Here is a 14,594-nt window from a genome sequence, read left to right on the forward strand (position 1 = left end):
TTGCTTTATCAGGTAGTGATTAATGATTGCAGTTGTTTCGAAGAAAATGCCTTTTTCATGCAGCACAATGAATTTTTATTTTCATTTACGCACCCAGTGATTGATGAGTTCAGAATCTTGTGTTTATTTTTTGAACCTGATTTGATTATAGCCATCAGGCCTTCTCTTACAATGGACCAGGTGAAACTAATTAGTTTTTACTTAGTAACTGAAAACTGTGTGAGACAAATCTGTCGCTAGTAATGTGAAAGCAAATAGTTTGAATTTTGGTTGCAGCGTGATCTACCCTACTTTTAAACACGAACATAACTGTCCAAATTATTTTTGATATATGTGTGTTATGAATTAATTCCAAATTGCATCTATTTGTGAATGAGACTGAACATAATGCATGGTTATCAATAATACTCAGATGACGTTCTCATGAAACAAATCACATAAAATGACTGACAACTATCGAAAACTGTGCCCTGTTATAAAACGCATTCACTCAATTTATAAGAAATTTTGTAAATGAATATTGTTCATAATTTTATCTCAAAGTCTTTTTTAGGTTTTGTAATAGATTCTTATGTTTCCAATGGATAGCTCGACTCTACTCTCTCTGCACACTGCAAGGTTGTGAAGTGCTGAGCTGCACTTACGTGAAATAAATCAGTGCGTGGCAAACTGCCCCATCTTATATTATTTTTTTCATAATCTCATTAAAATTTGGTTCTTTTTCTGAAAATACGATTCACTGGTGACGCAAAAGCGCAAGGTGACAAGTACAGCACATACACTCCTGACACCAGGTACCATGTGTACCTTGTGTAGGTTTTTCAAGATATTGTCAAAATCTGATTATATAGCATCCGTCTTTTGTCACTGTTACGTTTGATATACGGAAGTGTCTGATATGACAAATATGCATTTTTAAACCAACAAATCGCAAGGGTACGAGATTTTCCAGATTTTTGTGGCCAAAGTTTTTGGAAATAAATAATTTCGTTAATTGAGGGTGAACTCCCTTACTAATTCTGAATATAAATGAACAAGCTTTACTAGGAGAAGATTTGTTCGTTTGCTATGTAGAAAAATCGTCCAGAACTTAAAAGTTTAATTACTACGTAAGAGGATTTAATAAGGAGCAAGTCTTGTTTCGAATGTTGCACTATATGTCTGAGGTATTCCGCGTGGGCTCCGTGCCGTCCCAGGAGCCTTAAAGCTGTACTTGGCGTCATGATGTGCAAAGTTATCGGAGGTGGCGAGAGTCTTCTGCGCAAACTCTGGGGTCAAGGAATACCAACAACTAGAAGATTACAATAGTATCTGACGTATTAAAACTTTTTTTTTTGAATTTTGGGGTTCGTTCAAACGATCTGTAACTAAATGACTAACTTCTGATATTTTGTAAATAAAGGCACAATAAAGCCTTCCTGTAAGTGAGAATTAACGAATCCTATTTTTTGTTAGAAGTTGAGTGCTTCTACATACGTAATAATTACAAACGAGTCCGGGATTCGCAGACTTAATTTATAAATTAACTGAAGCCTCTCAAGATGTTACATTTTTTCTTCCATTTGATGATGGTTGAAATAGCTGAAGCCGGTTAAGAATAATGTATAATATATACAGCTGATGGCAAGTAAAAGTGCTTTTGTATAAATGTCTTATAGCTGTAGCTAGTTACCTACACTAATTTTTAACTGAACCTAGACTGCCGAACGCTTGTCTGAACCGTCATCCTACTGAATCCATGTCCTTGCGTGCCAACCACCTTTGATTAATCGACGTGACGAATTCGTTGGGCCCACTTCTTCACAACGACGGCCATCTCGTTACCCACGGATTGCCTTTCTTGTGCAGGATAATTAATTCCCAACCTTCATATCTTATACCTCGCATCCACTCGCGAACCCAACGTCGTCTCATTTCCACTAGAGAACGCTGACCAATGGGACAGAGCACCAGCGTTGTCGCCCACTGTCGTCTGGTTCCATTACCAAAGAACTGTGGAATGGGACTTATTTTGATAATTAGAGCTAAACTCCGGACCTAATATGCTCCGCTGACGTGATGTACAATAGAATTTTTCACATTTTACTGAATACTACAATAATACAATCTAAACCAACATTTGAAATCAGTGTTTTACAATAAATAACCAGGAATAAAATGGAAAGAATCAGAATCTTACTGAAGTAATTGGATTAACTAGTTGATTAAATGAATCTTTTAAGGGCATTTGCTACAAACATTCCATGAAAATCTTTTAATTTGCTGACATCTTTGATAGCAAATAATGATGTATTAAATTATGATGCGATTAACACACATATTAATTTTACGAGCCTATCACATCAAAAGTGCTTGCCTGAACATCCAGGAAAAAAGGCACTTCTTGAACCCTTACAGGAAATACCAGCAGAAATTAAGCAAATCAGTGACTATCTCCTTCAGCTTCGGAACTCTGAGAGATGTACTCTTTAATACTGCAGTTGAACAAGGTAAGGGATGAGGGAAAGAGAAAAAGATGGGTAAAATACGGAACAACGGCATGCTGACCTCTGCAACCAATTTAGACAGAGCTGAAACGCGTTGGAAAGTCTCATTAAACAATAAATTTTTAAAACATTCATTTCGACCGAAATTACAGACCGCTCCATGTAGGCAGCTACGGAATTCGGGAACGTTTCTTTTACGACCAAGAAGCAAGCTACTGAAACAACACTCATAAACTAGCTCGTGCTATTCGAACAACAACTGGTGTTGAAATTACCCGTTGGAGCTCTCCTACTGAAATTATGCATGACTTCGCGAAATCAAGCCAGGAGGAAGACTTGATCCTTCCTTCGTTATACCAAAGGAGTTTGCCTCGCAGATACACGAAATAACTGAAAAAGTAATCGTCCCTTAAGGATTTAACTCTTCTCTCATTGCTAACCTATTAGAGGCGAAGTTTTCTGGAAGTATCCGGCAGTAGTTTAAGGCACACTGGGAGCACCTAGGCTGGACTCATAATTAATGGCAGCAATTTTTTCTTTCCGTTGCTGGTTGTAGACCCGAGAAAGTACAACGAGAAACATTTTTTGAAACTCATATATAGCCTATTATCTTCCTCATATTGCTGGCACTATGGTTTGCGTGACAGTTTGGTGAAGTCTACGTATGTAGCTGCACTGGCAGCAATTGCTTTTACACAGGGAAATCGTGGCGAAACTTCATGAGATTCTGTGATCTCCAAAACGCATTGTCAACTTATTCATCATTATAAAGTCCGTAATACTCTACCGCCTGTACGACAACAGCACACACATAATGAAAGACGTGTATCACTTTTCCTCCTGCACGCTGAATACTCGTGAAATGGGAGAATCTCTTACCAGGATAACTAGAACTTTACCTATATAAAACAGAATCTGTAGATCACGTGCCCTACGAAAGTTCTGTATTCTAAAACCGCAGCTCTTTTCCGATCGTCTCCGGTATATTTTTAACAACACATGGAGACATTCTACTTGAGAGCCAATGCTGAAACAAACGGTATTGCGATAACTAGTGGCGAAATGAAAATTACGTAAATTTGTTTAACACAGGTAAGCCAAATGTAACTTACGTGGTATCTGCATGATTATACGCAGCTTATGCAAAAGAAATTGCTCCCACTCAAGAAGAAGCCTTTTGCAGGTCACTACAAAATGTAATATTTCCAAGTGGCTAGAAAAAGGGCTTTGCTCTGTTCGCAGTTAAGTTTGTCGGATAGATGCTTATCGTTACAGAACTATATCACTGACGTAAATCAGTTGTACAGTTAAGTAACACATTTTTCGCTCCCATACAGGGATCCTGTTGTGCTCGCTCTTGAGATTCAAAAAGTCAAAGAGAATCGCATCCCGGCTGATGTGATGTTTCTTCACTTTCGGACGGCATCCCATAATCCATGATGGCGTGCATCAAACGCTTGCGATACAGTTTGGCATCATCGTTTGTAGTGAAGAAAATACAAGCATTTAAATTGGATTCAGGAAGCGTCTACGATGCCACTATTTCAGACGTAAAATTAATTTCGGGAATACTCCCAGGGAGTGTTATAGGACCGTTACGTTCACAGTATATATACGCATAAATGATTTAGTGGCCATGTCAGAAGTTCCACGATACTGTACGCGGATGATGCTGTTGTATTTAGGAAATTCTGCAAAAATTCACAGATTGTCTTCGGAGAAAACCCGCAACCACATGTGGTACAACAGCAATCTGATGTATACAGGAAAGTCTAAACGCCAAAAAGTTTCAGCGAACTGTTTAAATACCTGCAGAGGATTCACTCTTGGTGCACGGATTGGCGTTTGACCCTCAGCCTCAATAAATATCACGTGTTGAACAATATGCCGATACACATATTATTCTTCGCTTACGCTATTGAGAATATACTATTGGCAACAGTAAATGCGGTAAGATATCTAGGAAACGTCGTCTGCAGCAGCCTAACGCGGAAAGACCACATATATATAACTAGTTGGACGCAAAGAAGGTATTAGACTAAAATTAACTGGAGCATGCCCGGTTAGCCGCGCGGTCTAACGCACGGCTTTACGGACTGGAAAGGAGCGCCTGGCCCCGGCACGAATCCACCCGGCGGTCTTGTGTCGAGGTTCGGTGAGCAAGCCAGTCTGTGGATGGTTTTTAAGGCAGATTTTCCATCTGCCTCGGTGAATGCGGGATGGTTCCCCTTATTCCGCCTCAGCTACATTATGTCGGCGATTGCTGCGCAAACAAGTTCTCCACGTATGCGTACACCACCATTACTCTACCACGAAAACATAAGGGTTACACTCCACTGGTGTGAGACGTTCCCTGGGGGGAGGGGGGACGGGGTCCACCGGGGCCGAACCGCACAACAACCCTGAAAGAGTGGTTTAGTGTGGGGCAGCGGAATGGTGAAGTGGACTGCGGTAGTCGTCGTGGGGTTGTGGACCACTGCGGCTGAGGCGGGGACGGAGCCTCTCCGGCGTTTCCTAGGCCCCCAGTTAACACACAATACAATACAAGATTAACTGGAAACATTTTAAGGCAGCGTAAATGGAAATGAGCGTATGGCATCATTGGCCGGGATGCCCCTAGTCGGTGAAAAGCGGCCGCCAAGTGCAAGTCTTATTTCTTGCGGAGCCACGTTGGGTGACCTGCACTCCGGTGATGACGATGAAATGATGATGAGGACAACCCAACATCCAGTCCCCGAACGGGAATCGATTCCGAGCCCACTTGCAAGGGAGGCGAGAACGGTACCACCCGGATAAGCAGGCGGACTAAGGAAGTGTAATTCAATTACGAAAGACTTACCTTACAAAAATAGTTGTTTGGCTGATTCTTTAGTGTTGCACGTCAGCCTTGAGCCATGTCATATATGGTTAACAGAGGTGATAAAAACCCAAATAAAAGTGGCGCGTTTGGACAATAGTATGTTTAATATGCTCTAAACCTTTACGAAGGTAATCATCAAACTCAAATCGCAGATGCTGTGAGTCAGCCGTTGTACATCGATAGTGTACGCTATAAGACGAGAGGCAACGTACTACTTCCTACAAAAGACCATGAAGAGAACAATCTAGGAAATTTGAGCTCACATGTAGACTTACCGATAACCTTCGTTTCAGCGTACCATTCTCGACTGAAAAAGGGTCTAAATCGTAATGGTACCACAAGTTCCCTCCATCGCAAACAGAAAGTTGCCTTTAGTAGTATAAACATATCAGGAAAGGAAGGAATTTTAGATACAATCGCCATGATTAAACATTAATAACCTGCCTGATACAAAATTCTGTTGCTTGTGAAGAAAAATTTGTGCAAGTGAGCTCCATTTACTTGCTGTTCACCACTTAACCAGATTGTGTTATTGCGACAGTAGTGCCTTGTTGCTAAACAGACTAGAAAAACCATGCAGAATAATCTTATTAAGAAAATAAGGTTGTCAATGAACGTAAACTTCGATTCTGGAACGTACAGCATTATGTCTGAACGGTATTCCTATCTGCAACCCGCCTATCTAAAGTAATATCCCAGTCAATAACTTGCAATTACTCCGGCTCAAGTTTTCTAATATTAAACTCTGGATTGAAGAGTTTGTGTTGGCTGAGCAAGGAGGAAGGGCGGTGGGGTGAGGAGGCGGGGGGGGGGGGGGGGGAGATAGGAAAGGCGAAAGAATGATTGATTCCTTGCCTCCTCCCTTCCACAGCCCTTTCTCCGTTTAAAGAGTGTGTATAGATTTATTACTTCGAACTCCGAAGAGTACTGGTTTATGTTTATCTAGTTAGACAACAGCCATCGTCAACACAAACTGAAGAATGGTGAAGGTTACTGAAGCATAAACTCGCAAAAAACGTAGTAATTTCGCCACCTCCACAGAAGAACTACTAGCGATAGCTCATATAATGAGTTGAGAAACAGTCATTCCATGAGCTGTTGGTAATTTCTGTAGAGTCTACATTGGAATAGACACGATATTACCTTTCGAGTTTTTTTCTGTAACAAATTTTACTGCGCTGGAAGAATTTGTCAGTAAGTTTGCTCCAAAATTCTGTAAAGGAAGAAGGTAGTGTAGAAATGTAGGTATGATGGACGTCCAGAAAGTAAGGGCACCGAGCCGCTGACACTATAAGAAATTTTTTTCTTCGTCAAAGTTGGCAGCATTGTGTTCAAAGACAAGATGTTGGCTGTAAAACGCATGGCTGTTTGTCTCAGTCAGCTGAAAACGCCCATTGCATAGTCGTGTTGAAATAAATGTGTCTGTTCTGAATACCGCCAGCTGCAAGATGAGCGTATTCGTCTTTCTTCTTCCATAGGGAAACGTGCCGTTCAGTATTTTTAACGAAATTAGAGCTGTTTATGGCGACAGTGCGATGAAACGTACTAATCTACACAAGTGTTGTGAGTTTAAAGCTGGCAAGAATGTTTGAGATGAACAAGGGAATCATCGACCATCAGTCGTAACAGACGACATGGGTAATAACATTGAACAAATGATTCGTGACGATTGTGGATTGCATTTGGACGAAGTGAACGCAATGTTTCCAATAATATCCAGATCTCTTTTACATGAAATCTTTAATCAAACACTTGCTTTTCCCAGTTTGTGCACTGTGAGGTTACCAAAACACCTCGTAAATCAACACAAAGTAAATATAACCGCATCTTCCTTGACTCTGTGGTGACTGGCGAGGAAACATGGATGGATAGCTACATTCCTGTGACGAACAGACTATCAGTGTGGTGGCAACATCCCTTTTCACTGTCAGTGAAAAAGTTCAAAACCGTTTGGTACAGAAAAATAACCTCTATTGCAGTATCGTGGGATTACGCCTGTTCCGTTTACAACCAACATTACACACGAGCTACGCGGGCAGCCGAACTTTAAAACCGAAATTCGAGAGTTGCGTCGCTGCACGCGGCGAACAGTTAGCGACCGAAACCAACAAATATTATCGCTAGGCCAGCCAAGTAACAGTAAGGAAGACCGAATGTATTCTTGCACACGATGGCTGTTCTTAGGCCAACGCGCGGGCTCTGGGGAATTAGTTCACTCCGAATGGACTTCTTGGAGCAGGCGCCGTATGCTCATGCATTCTAACAGTATCTAATTGAAATCAGAAACGCACAGCCATCACGTCCTAGAGGAGACAAGTTTTACAATTGTAGCAACGTTGATAGATAGGATTAGCTCGTACTTGTCAGACACGTTGACGATGGTACTAAAAAATGGATCCCAGTTTTTGTCCTCTATCTTGAAGTAATCTTCGGTGATCGTCACAATGGTCAGAGGCGCAACGTCCCAAATTCAAGATAAAGACGTATACATTATTACTGACAAATGAGGAACATGCGCCAGTGACTGTCCAACCTGTACGAAATACACCTTTGAAGAAGTCTAAGCCTTCGAAGAACCCATGCAGTGGATAAGATAAAATACATGAGGGAAAATTTGGTGAGAAATCGAAAGATAGCAGTTAGTCCTCTCGTATTTACGTGACATCTCGTGTGCCACACCGATTGCGGGATCAGGAATGTAACATATATGATGTCCAGCGAAGGAGTCCCTGATTTCAAAAATAAATATTGCGAAAACTAAGATCGATAAAGTGCAACAAAAGGTATGTTTATCGTAAAAGTTGTATGAATGTTATGCCGAAGTTACACACAAGTTTCGAAATCGAAACGCTGCTAACAGATGGCAGTGTGCTCTGGAGATCGTACAGTGTCAGCGTGCGTAATTAAACTCCTCCGCTACAAACATCCTTCGTGAACACATCACAATCTTTTCGACATGTCCACCACTCGCAGCATGGAGGACAGTGAAATCTGCCATCACATTCTATGGTATCTCAACGGATATTAATTAAGATGCCACATAGATTGCAGACTGAAGCCCTTCCAACTTGGTGGGATGGTTACGGCAGAGAGTGTCTTTCAATGTGCTCCACCAAAAGTAATCCCAAGAAGTCAAATGGGGCGGCTATGGAGGACAATTGACCATTGCACCAGTAAAGTTCCAATAATTCAACGCAATGACCCTGTCTCAAGAATTATTCTTAAAGAAAGCGAAAGGCTTGCTCGATGCGATGAGGTCTGGCCCGGGATTCCATGCACCACTTCGTGCTTGGTCAATCCTCCAATGTTGGCTGTGTGACAGCATATTGTTTCGAAATTGCAATATAACTTTCATTAGTGGTAAATTCTTGAACGAAAAATCAGCCAATAGTGCGTATGCTGCATACCGCAGCCCAAAAATTAGCCTTAGAAGAGTACAGTGGCATACTTCACACGAATGCGGATTTTCGAAACCGGGTAGAGCTGTACGTCACCTGTGAATCAAATGCAGCCGACCTCAAATCCTTCGTTACCAATTATGGTAAGAATCTGGCTCACCCAGGCTGTAAAATGTAAACTTTCACGTCCAGAAATGTCAAAATTAATAAAATGTTCCCGGCTGTTATGCCGTGGTTGAATGTGCTTCACCTTAAAACCCACCGTTTCGTCACCATCTGTGGAGGACAGTTTAAAGTGGGATCCTAGCTACTTTGACTGTCCGATTCACATCATGGCTCGCAATTAATTGCAACAAAACTCCGCTACCATGTGCCAAAAAAAAGTTCAAATGGCTCTAAGCACTATGGGACTTAACATCTGAGGTCATCAGCGCCTAGACTTAGCACTAATTAAACCTAACTAACCTAAGGGCGTCATACACTTCCATGCCCGAGGCAGGATGAGAACCTGCGACCATAGCAGCAGTGCGGTTCCGGACTGAAGTGCCTAGAAATGCTCGGCCACAGCGGCCGACCCTTGTGGAAGCACATGCAGTGGGGTGACGTCACATTCTTTGACTGAGCGAGCGCAATTTGCCGTTGTCCACTGCCGCCGTCTGCTGAGGTGAAAGTAGGCGTATGACCACCGAGTAAAAATCACAGCGGTACTCAAGCGTCGGTGAAATCGAAAATTTTCCCGACTTTCATTAAGGAAGTTACTGACCGCATAGGAAAAATCTTGAAAAAGCGGAACATCGTGGTAATATAAAAACTCACTAGAAAGATACAAGATCACCTAAAAGCGACCAAGGATGCTCACCAACCGCTGGAAATCAGGAATTTATAGGATTCCGTGTATTTATGGGGAGGTGTAATGGGTACTACAAAAATAACGGTCAAATAATGCCCAGAAGAACACAAAGGTAATAGCAGCAGAGGGGAGAGTGGCAGATCAGCTGCTGCGGAACATGCTTTGCAGCCAGGAGACCACCACATTCATTTTGTTAAATGTCAAGTACTGGCAGCCACAAGCCGATACAGAAAGGCCATAGGGATTATAAAACACCCCGCGAATTTCAGTAGGAAGAAGGTGCGAAACTGAATGACGCTTGGATTTCTGTGCTGAAGAAGATGTATATCGGTCTGCCACCATAAGGTGGCAGCAACAGCGGATGACGCAGTCTACAACGGCCAATTGCGCTCGTGCATTCAAAACACGTGACGTCACGCCAGCGCGCGGTAGCTCGCGGAAGCGGAATGTCGCTTTAGTCAGTAGCGAGCCAGGGCGTGAATCGGGAGTTCAAAGTAGCTACGATCTCACTTAGAAATGTCCTCCGCAGATGGGGGCGAAACGTTGGGTTTTAAGGTGAAATCGATTCGACCACGCCATAATACCCTGGAACATTTTATTAATTGTGTCAGCCCTCTGTCGCACAGCTGATACAGGTATGGTATGGCGAATCTGGCTTTGAATGGAAATGTGTGTAAGCTCTGTCTCAGCATTTTATGCATGCTGGAACGCTTCAAACAGGTCTCTGCTGGAGTTCCTCTGGCGGACTCCCTCGAATTTTTCTGAATAATTCCAGACGCCGTGGCGACATTGCCTGGGGCCAACATTCCCCGATAGATGATCAGCCACACTGCCTGTCCGTTGGTATTTGCGGAACAGCTTGCGAATGGTTCTTGCAACGTGTCCTTTCAGAACACTAAATCGCCTCTGAAAACTATGCCTTGTTGCCGTAGGACTATGTTCTAACCTGTTGTATTTCAGTGCCAGAAAAACACCTTGTTCAATGGAAAACACGATTTCAACCTATTCCTTGTGTATAATAACCTCCCCTCACGTGTCAGCCGTGGAACTTATCGCTCTGAACTCCGGCGCACTATCTATAGGGACTACTTACTGCGATTACAGCACTATCTGTAAGCAGCCTTTCGAACTATTTCGAAAGTTCTGTATACAATTCTTACAGCTTTCACAATAAACATACCATTTGTTGCACTCGTCTATCGACCTCAGTCTTCGAGATATTTAATTTTGAAATCAGAGCCCACTTCACTGGACACACCATATCTGGGCGAATAATAATCATTCAGTAAGGGTTAGTTGATACAATTTTCTTCATTGTCAGGTGATCGCAATCGTTGGGATGGATTTTCATCTGTGAATGTAGCGTCATCGGAAATTCTGCTTCCTACCGACTTCCCATTACCGAACACATACCTCGGCAATAAGTCGCTCTTTTATCAAGAAAAATGTGTCAAATATCGTAATTTTGTGGGAGCTACTTCTCTTTGCACAATTACTTGCAGCAGTATTTTCGAATTACCTTCTTGGACATCACATGAAAGGGGGAAAGAGAAATGTGATGCCGGTTAGGGCCACAAAAGGGAGAAAAAGTTGCAACAGGACGCATTATGAGGCAAGAGAAACAAACGCGGACGCTGGAGCAACGCACGGCGAGTAATCTCCGGCGCGGCGGCTGTTTTTATTCCGCAGTAATTGCGAGCTTCTGCCGGCAGACGGCCGCCGTAAACAAGCGGCGTTCCGCCAAGCTTCAGAGACGCCGGCACTCCGCGAAACCCCCGCGTGCGCGTGAGCGCTGGATTCGAAAGTTGCCCGCCTGTATAAACGCGGCGCTGGCCAAAGTGATCCGGCTGTCCTGTCGATGGGCAAACAGCGCTCCTTCAGAACTTGTCGCGGACTAATAAGTGTTTATCCACGGCAGAGTTCTCTGCGTCGTGTTTATGCAGTGGCAGTTTGTTTCATCTCAGTGGAAAGATTCTGGTTGCGAACCTGACGCCGAACTGGTTCAGAGTTTACACGTCAATTATAAAATGTTTCCACCTACTGCTTCATACGCCGCGCTGGATCATTTCCTCATATCTATTTCCGACGCGTTTATAAGAACATTCCCTGTTTCCAGTACCTATCTATGCAGGGCGTCCCGAAATTCTCACTGAAGCTCTTCATGCCGGCGCCGAGCTGCTGCGCGGTTAGAGGCGCCGTGTCACAGATTGTGCGTCCCACCCCGCCGGAGTTCTCCCTTGGTCATGGATGTGTTCTTAGCATAAGTTAGTTGAAGTTGGACTAAGTAGTGGGTAAGTCCAGGGACCCATGACCTCAGTAGTTTGGTCCCTTGGGAATTCACACACATTTGAACATTTGAAGGTATCCACCATGCAATGCAATTTAGGACTTTAAAACAAAATAATGTTTCTACAAAATACCGTACAATCTAGCGTTTGTGAGAAAATCTCAAACAACAATGACCTAGCGAGGTGGTGCAGTGGTTAGCACAATGAACTGTTTAGGTTTTCCATGTTTTCCCTAAATCGCTTCAGGCAAATGCCGGGATGGTTCCTTTGAAAGGGCACGGCCGACTTCCTTCCCTATCCTTCCTTAATCCGATGGAACTGATGACCTCGCTGTTTGGTCACCTTCCCGAAGCAACGAACCAAACAACATGATGTAAAACTGCAGAATTCGTATCACGGTATACCTCAACGTACGTCTCTCTCTCTCTTTCTTTCTCTGTCTCTCTTTCCGTGCGCGCGCGGTTTTGTGTGTGTGTGTGTGTGTGTGTGGCACGACGTAAGTTCTCACAACATACGTAATCGATTTTAGCTTTACATCCAAAATAAACCTCCTGTATCTGACCAGTCTCCGGCAATTTGGACTACCCGGAATCGCGTCCGAATGGACGATGAGAGATGCACAGACACTTTCAACAAGTGGGAGAAGGCTTCAACACCACACTGAGACTGTAGCGCTGAAGGCCAAACAGTTGCTCATGTTGTATCAACAAGTTCTGCAAATGCCTACTAGAGTCCTTTCGAAAATTTCGTGATAGTAACGAAAAGAGTGAGTGTCCCTCGCATTTTTCTGGTGTTTCGACGGATATTTGCAGTTTAGTGTTTTATAAAACGAAGCTGTTGTCATCCCAAATAAATGATGCTCATCAAGTCTTTCAGGCGACAAGCAATGTCAACGGAAAGCGTCGGTTTGTTTGCCGTTACAAACAAATTTATTTGTATAACTGGATTTTAAGCGTTCATTAGATTGAGCGGACACAAATTAGTCTAGTGCCATATTTGTTTTCTCCGTATGTACTAACAGGAACAGTAAAAAACGTAGAATAAGAGTACTCCAGCCGCGAAAGCACTGTCCTGGCCCGTGTTGACCGCTACCGCCACGCGACAGCGCTTCTCAGTTATCGCTGGAGCAATGGTTATTCATCGTCTTTTACTGTCCTTGTTAAAATATATCGCACTCCGTCTTCAGGCCACGAGTGGCCTACCGGGACCATCCGACCGCCGTGTCATCCTCTGAGGAGGATGCGGATAGGAGGGGCGTGGGGTCAGCACACCGCTCTCCCGGTCGTTACGATGGTACTCTTGACCGAAGCCGCTACTATTCGGTCGAGTAGCTCCTCAGTTGGCGTCACGAGGCTGAGTGCACCCCGAAAAATGGCAACAGCGCATGGCGGCCTGGATGGTCACCCATCCAAGTGCCGAAAAATCCAGACAGTACTTAACTTTAAAATGTAGCACTACACTAATTTGGGACCGCTTTATCGAATGGGCACTTAAATGGCAAATATCTGCCGGAACACGGCCCTTAGATGGCACACACTGTATAAAAGACCTTGATATTCGTCTATAACTTCTGCCGTCTATATTGGTATTATCCTGGAGAGCTGTGTTGAAATGTTGGTATGTTGTAGATTAATCTTTGTATCATCATTGTTATGATTCTAGAATTCTTTAACGTACCATAACCGATAAACAATAATATTCGTGACACATGAATATGAGTGTGGAATATAGAATGCATTTAAACGTTCTCAAAAGTGGCAGTGAAAGCGATTAAGCTCAATTTGAATAAAGTCCAAAATCTACAACCGTTACTTTTCTCCAATGAAAACATCCTTCAATAGCAGGAGTAATTTCTCAAGCAGTAACTGGTGAGAAAAAAAGCGTCACTTAATTTGTCCAGTAAAGTATACGACCTCAAGAGTCTCTGTCATCCACAATTTCTGCCCACATACTGGTACTTAATCCAGTCTAAAACTTCCACCATAGTTCGTGTATTCGTATCTGTCAATATGTCATTACTGTTAAAATTTATTAAACCGCTCTCTGAAACCCGCCTCTCCATAAATAGAACACAGGCAGTCACCTGTTAATCTTCAGCGCTTCGATGTAGGTGCATTGGATGAAGTGTATTCTGCCATGGTGGTCGTGATGACAAAGAAATTTCACACGCAAATTCTTTTGTACAACTGACTATGCAAGACTGAGTCATGCCTTCAGCAGCTCCATTTCTTCCCACATATTTCAGGACCACATTCTATTCGTTCGACATTCGTTCGTCCATATCCGGTGTGCAGACTGTGCAAGACCTACAACTATACCTTGTTCTCGTTGTTTCCGTTGCTAAGAGGCAGTGGAGGCATAGGGATGGAGGGAGGCCCTGGTGTGACTATTCGAAATGATCTCAAATGGAATCATCAGATTACACAAGTAACGGGCAAGGCGAACTCTAGATTGCGGTTTATTGGTAGAATCCTGAAGCGATGCAGTCCTTCAACAAAGAAAATAGCTTACAATACGTTAGTTCGTCCAGTTTTAGAGTACTGTTCGCCTGCATGGGACCCTTACCAGTTGGGTCTGATTCAAGAGCACTGTACCAAAAAAGTGAATCACAGATAACACTTCAGCTATATCACAGCCTACCCAGCGATTTAAAATCGCAGCAACATATAAATCTTTTTAAACATAATCTTAAGTCATTTCTAATGGAAAAAT

The sequence above is a fragment of the Schistocerca cancellata genome, chromosome 7, assembly GCF_023864275.1.
Source record: "Schistocerca cancellata isolate TAMUIC-IGC-003103 chromosome 7, iqSchCanc2.1, whole genome shotgun sequence".
Lineage (NCBI taxonomy): Eukaryota > Metazoa > Arthropoda > Insecta > Orthoptera > Acrididae > Schistocerca > Schistocerca cancellata.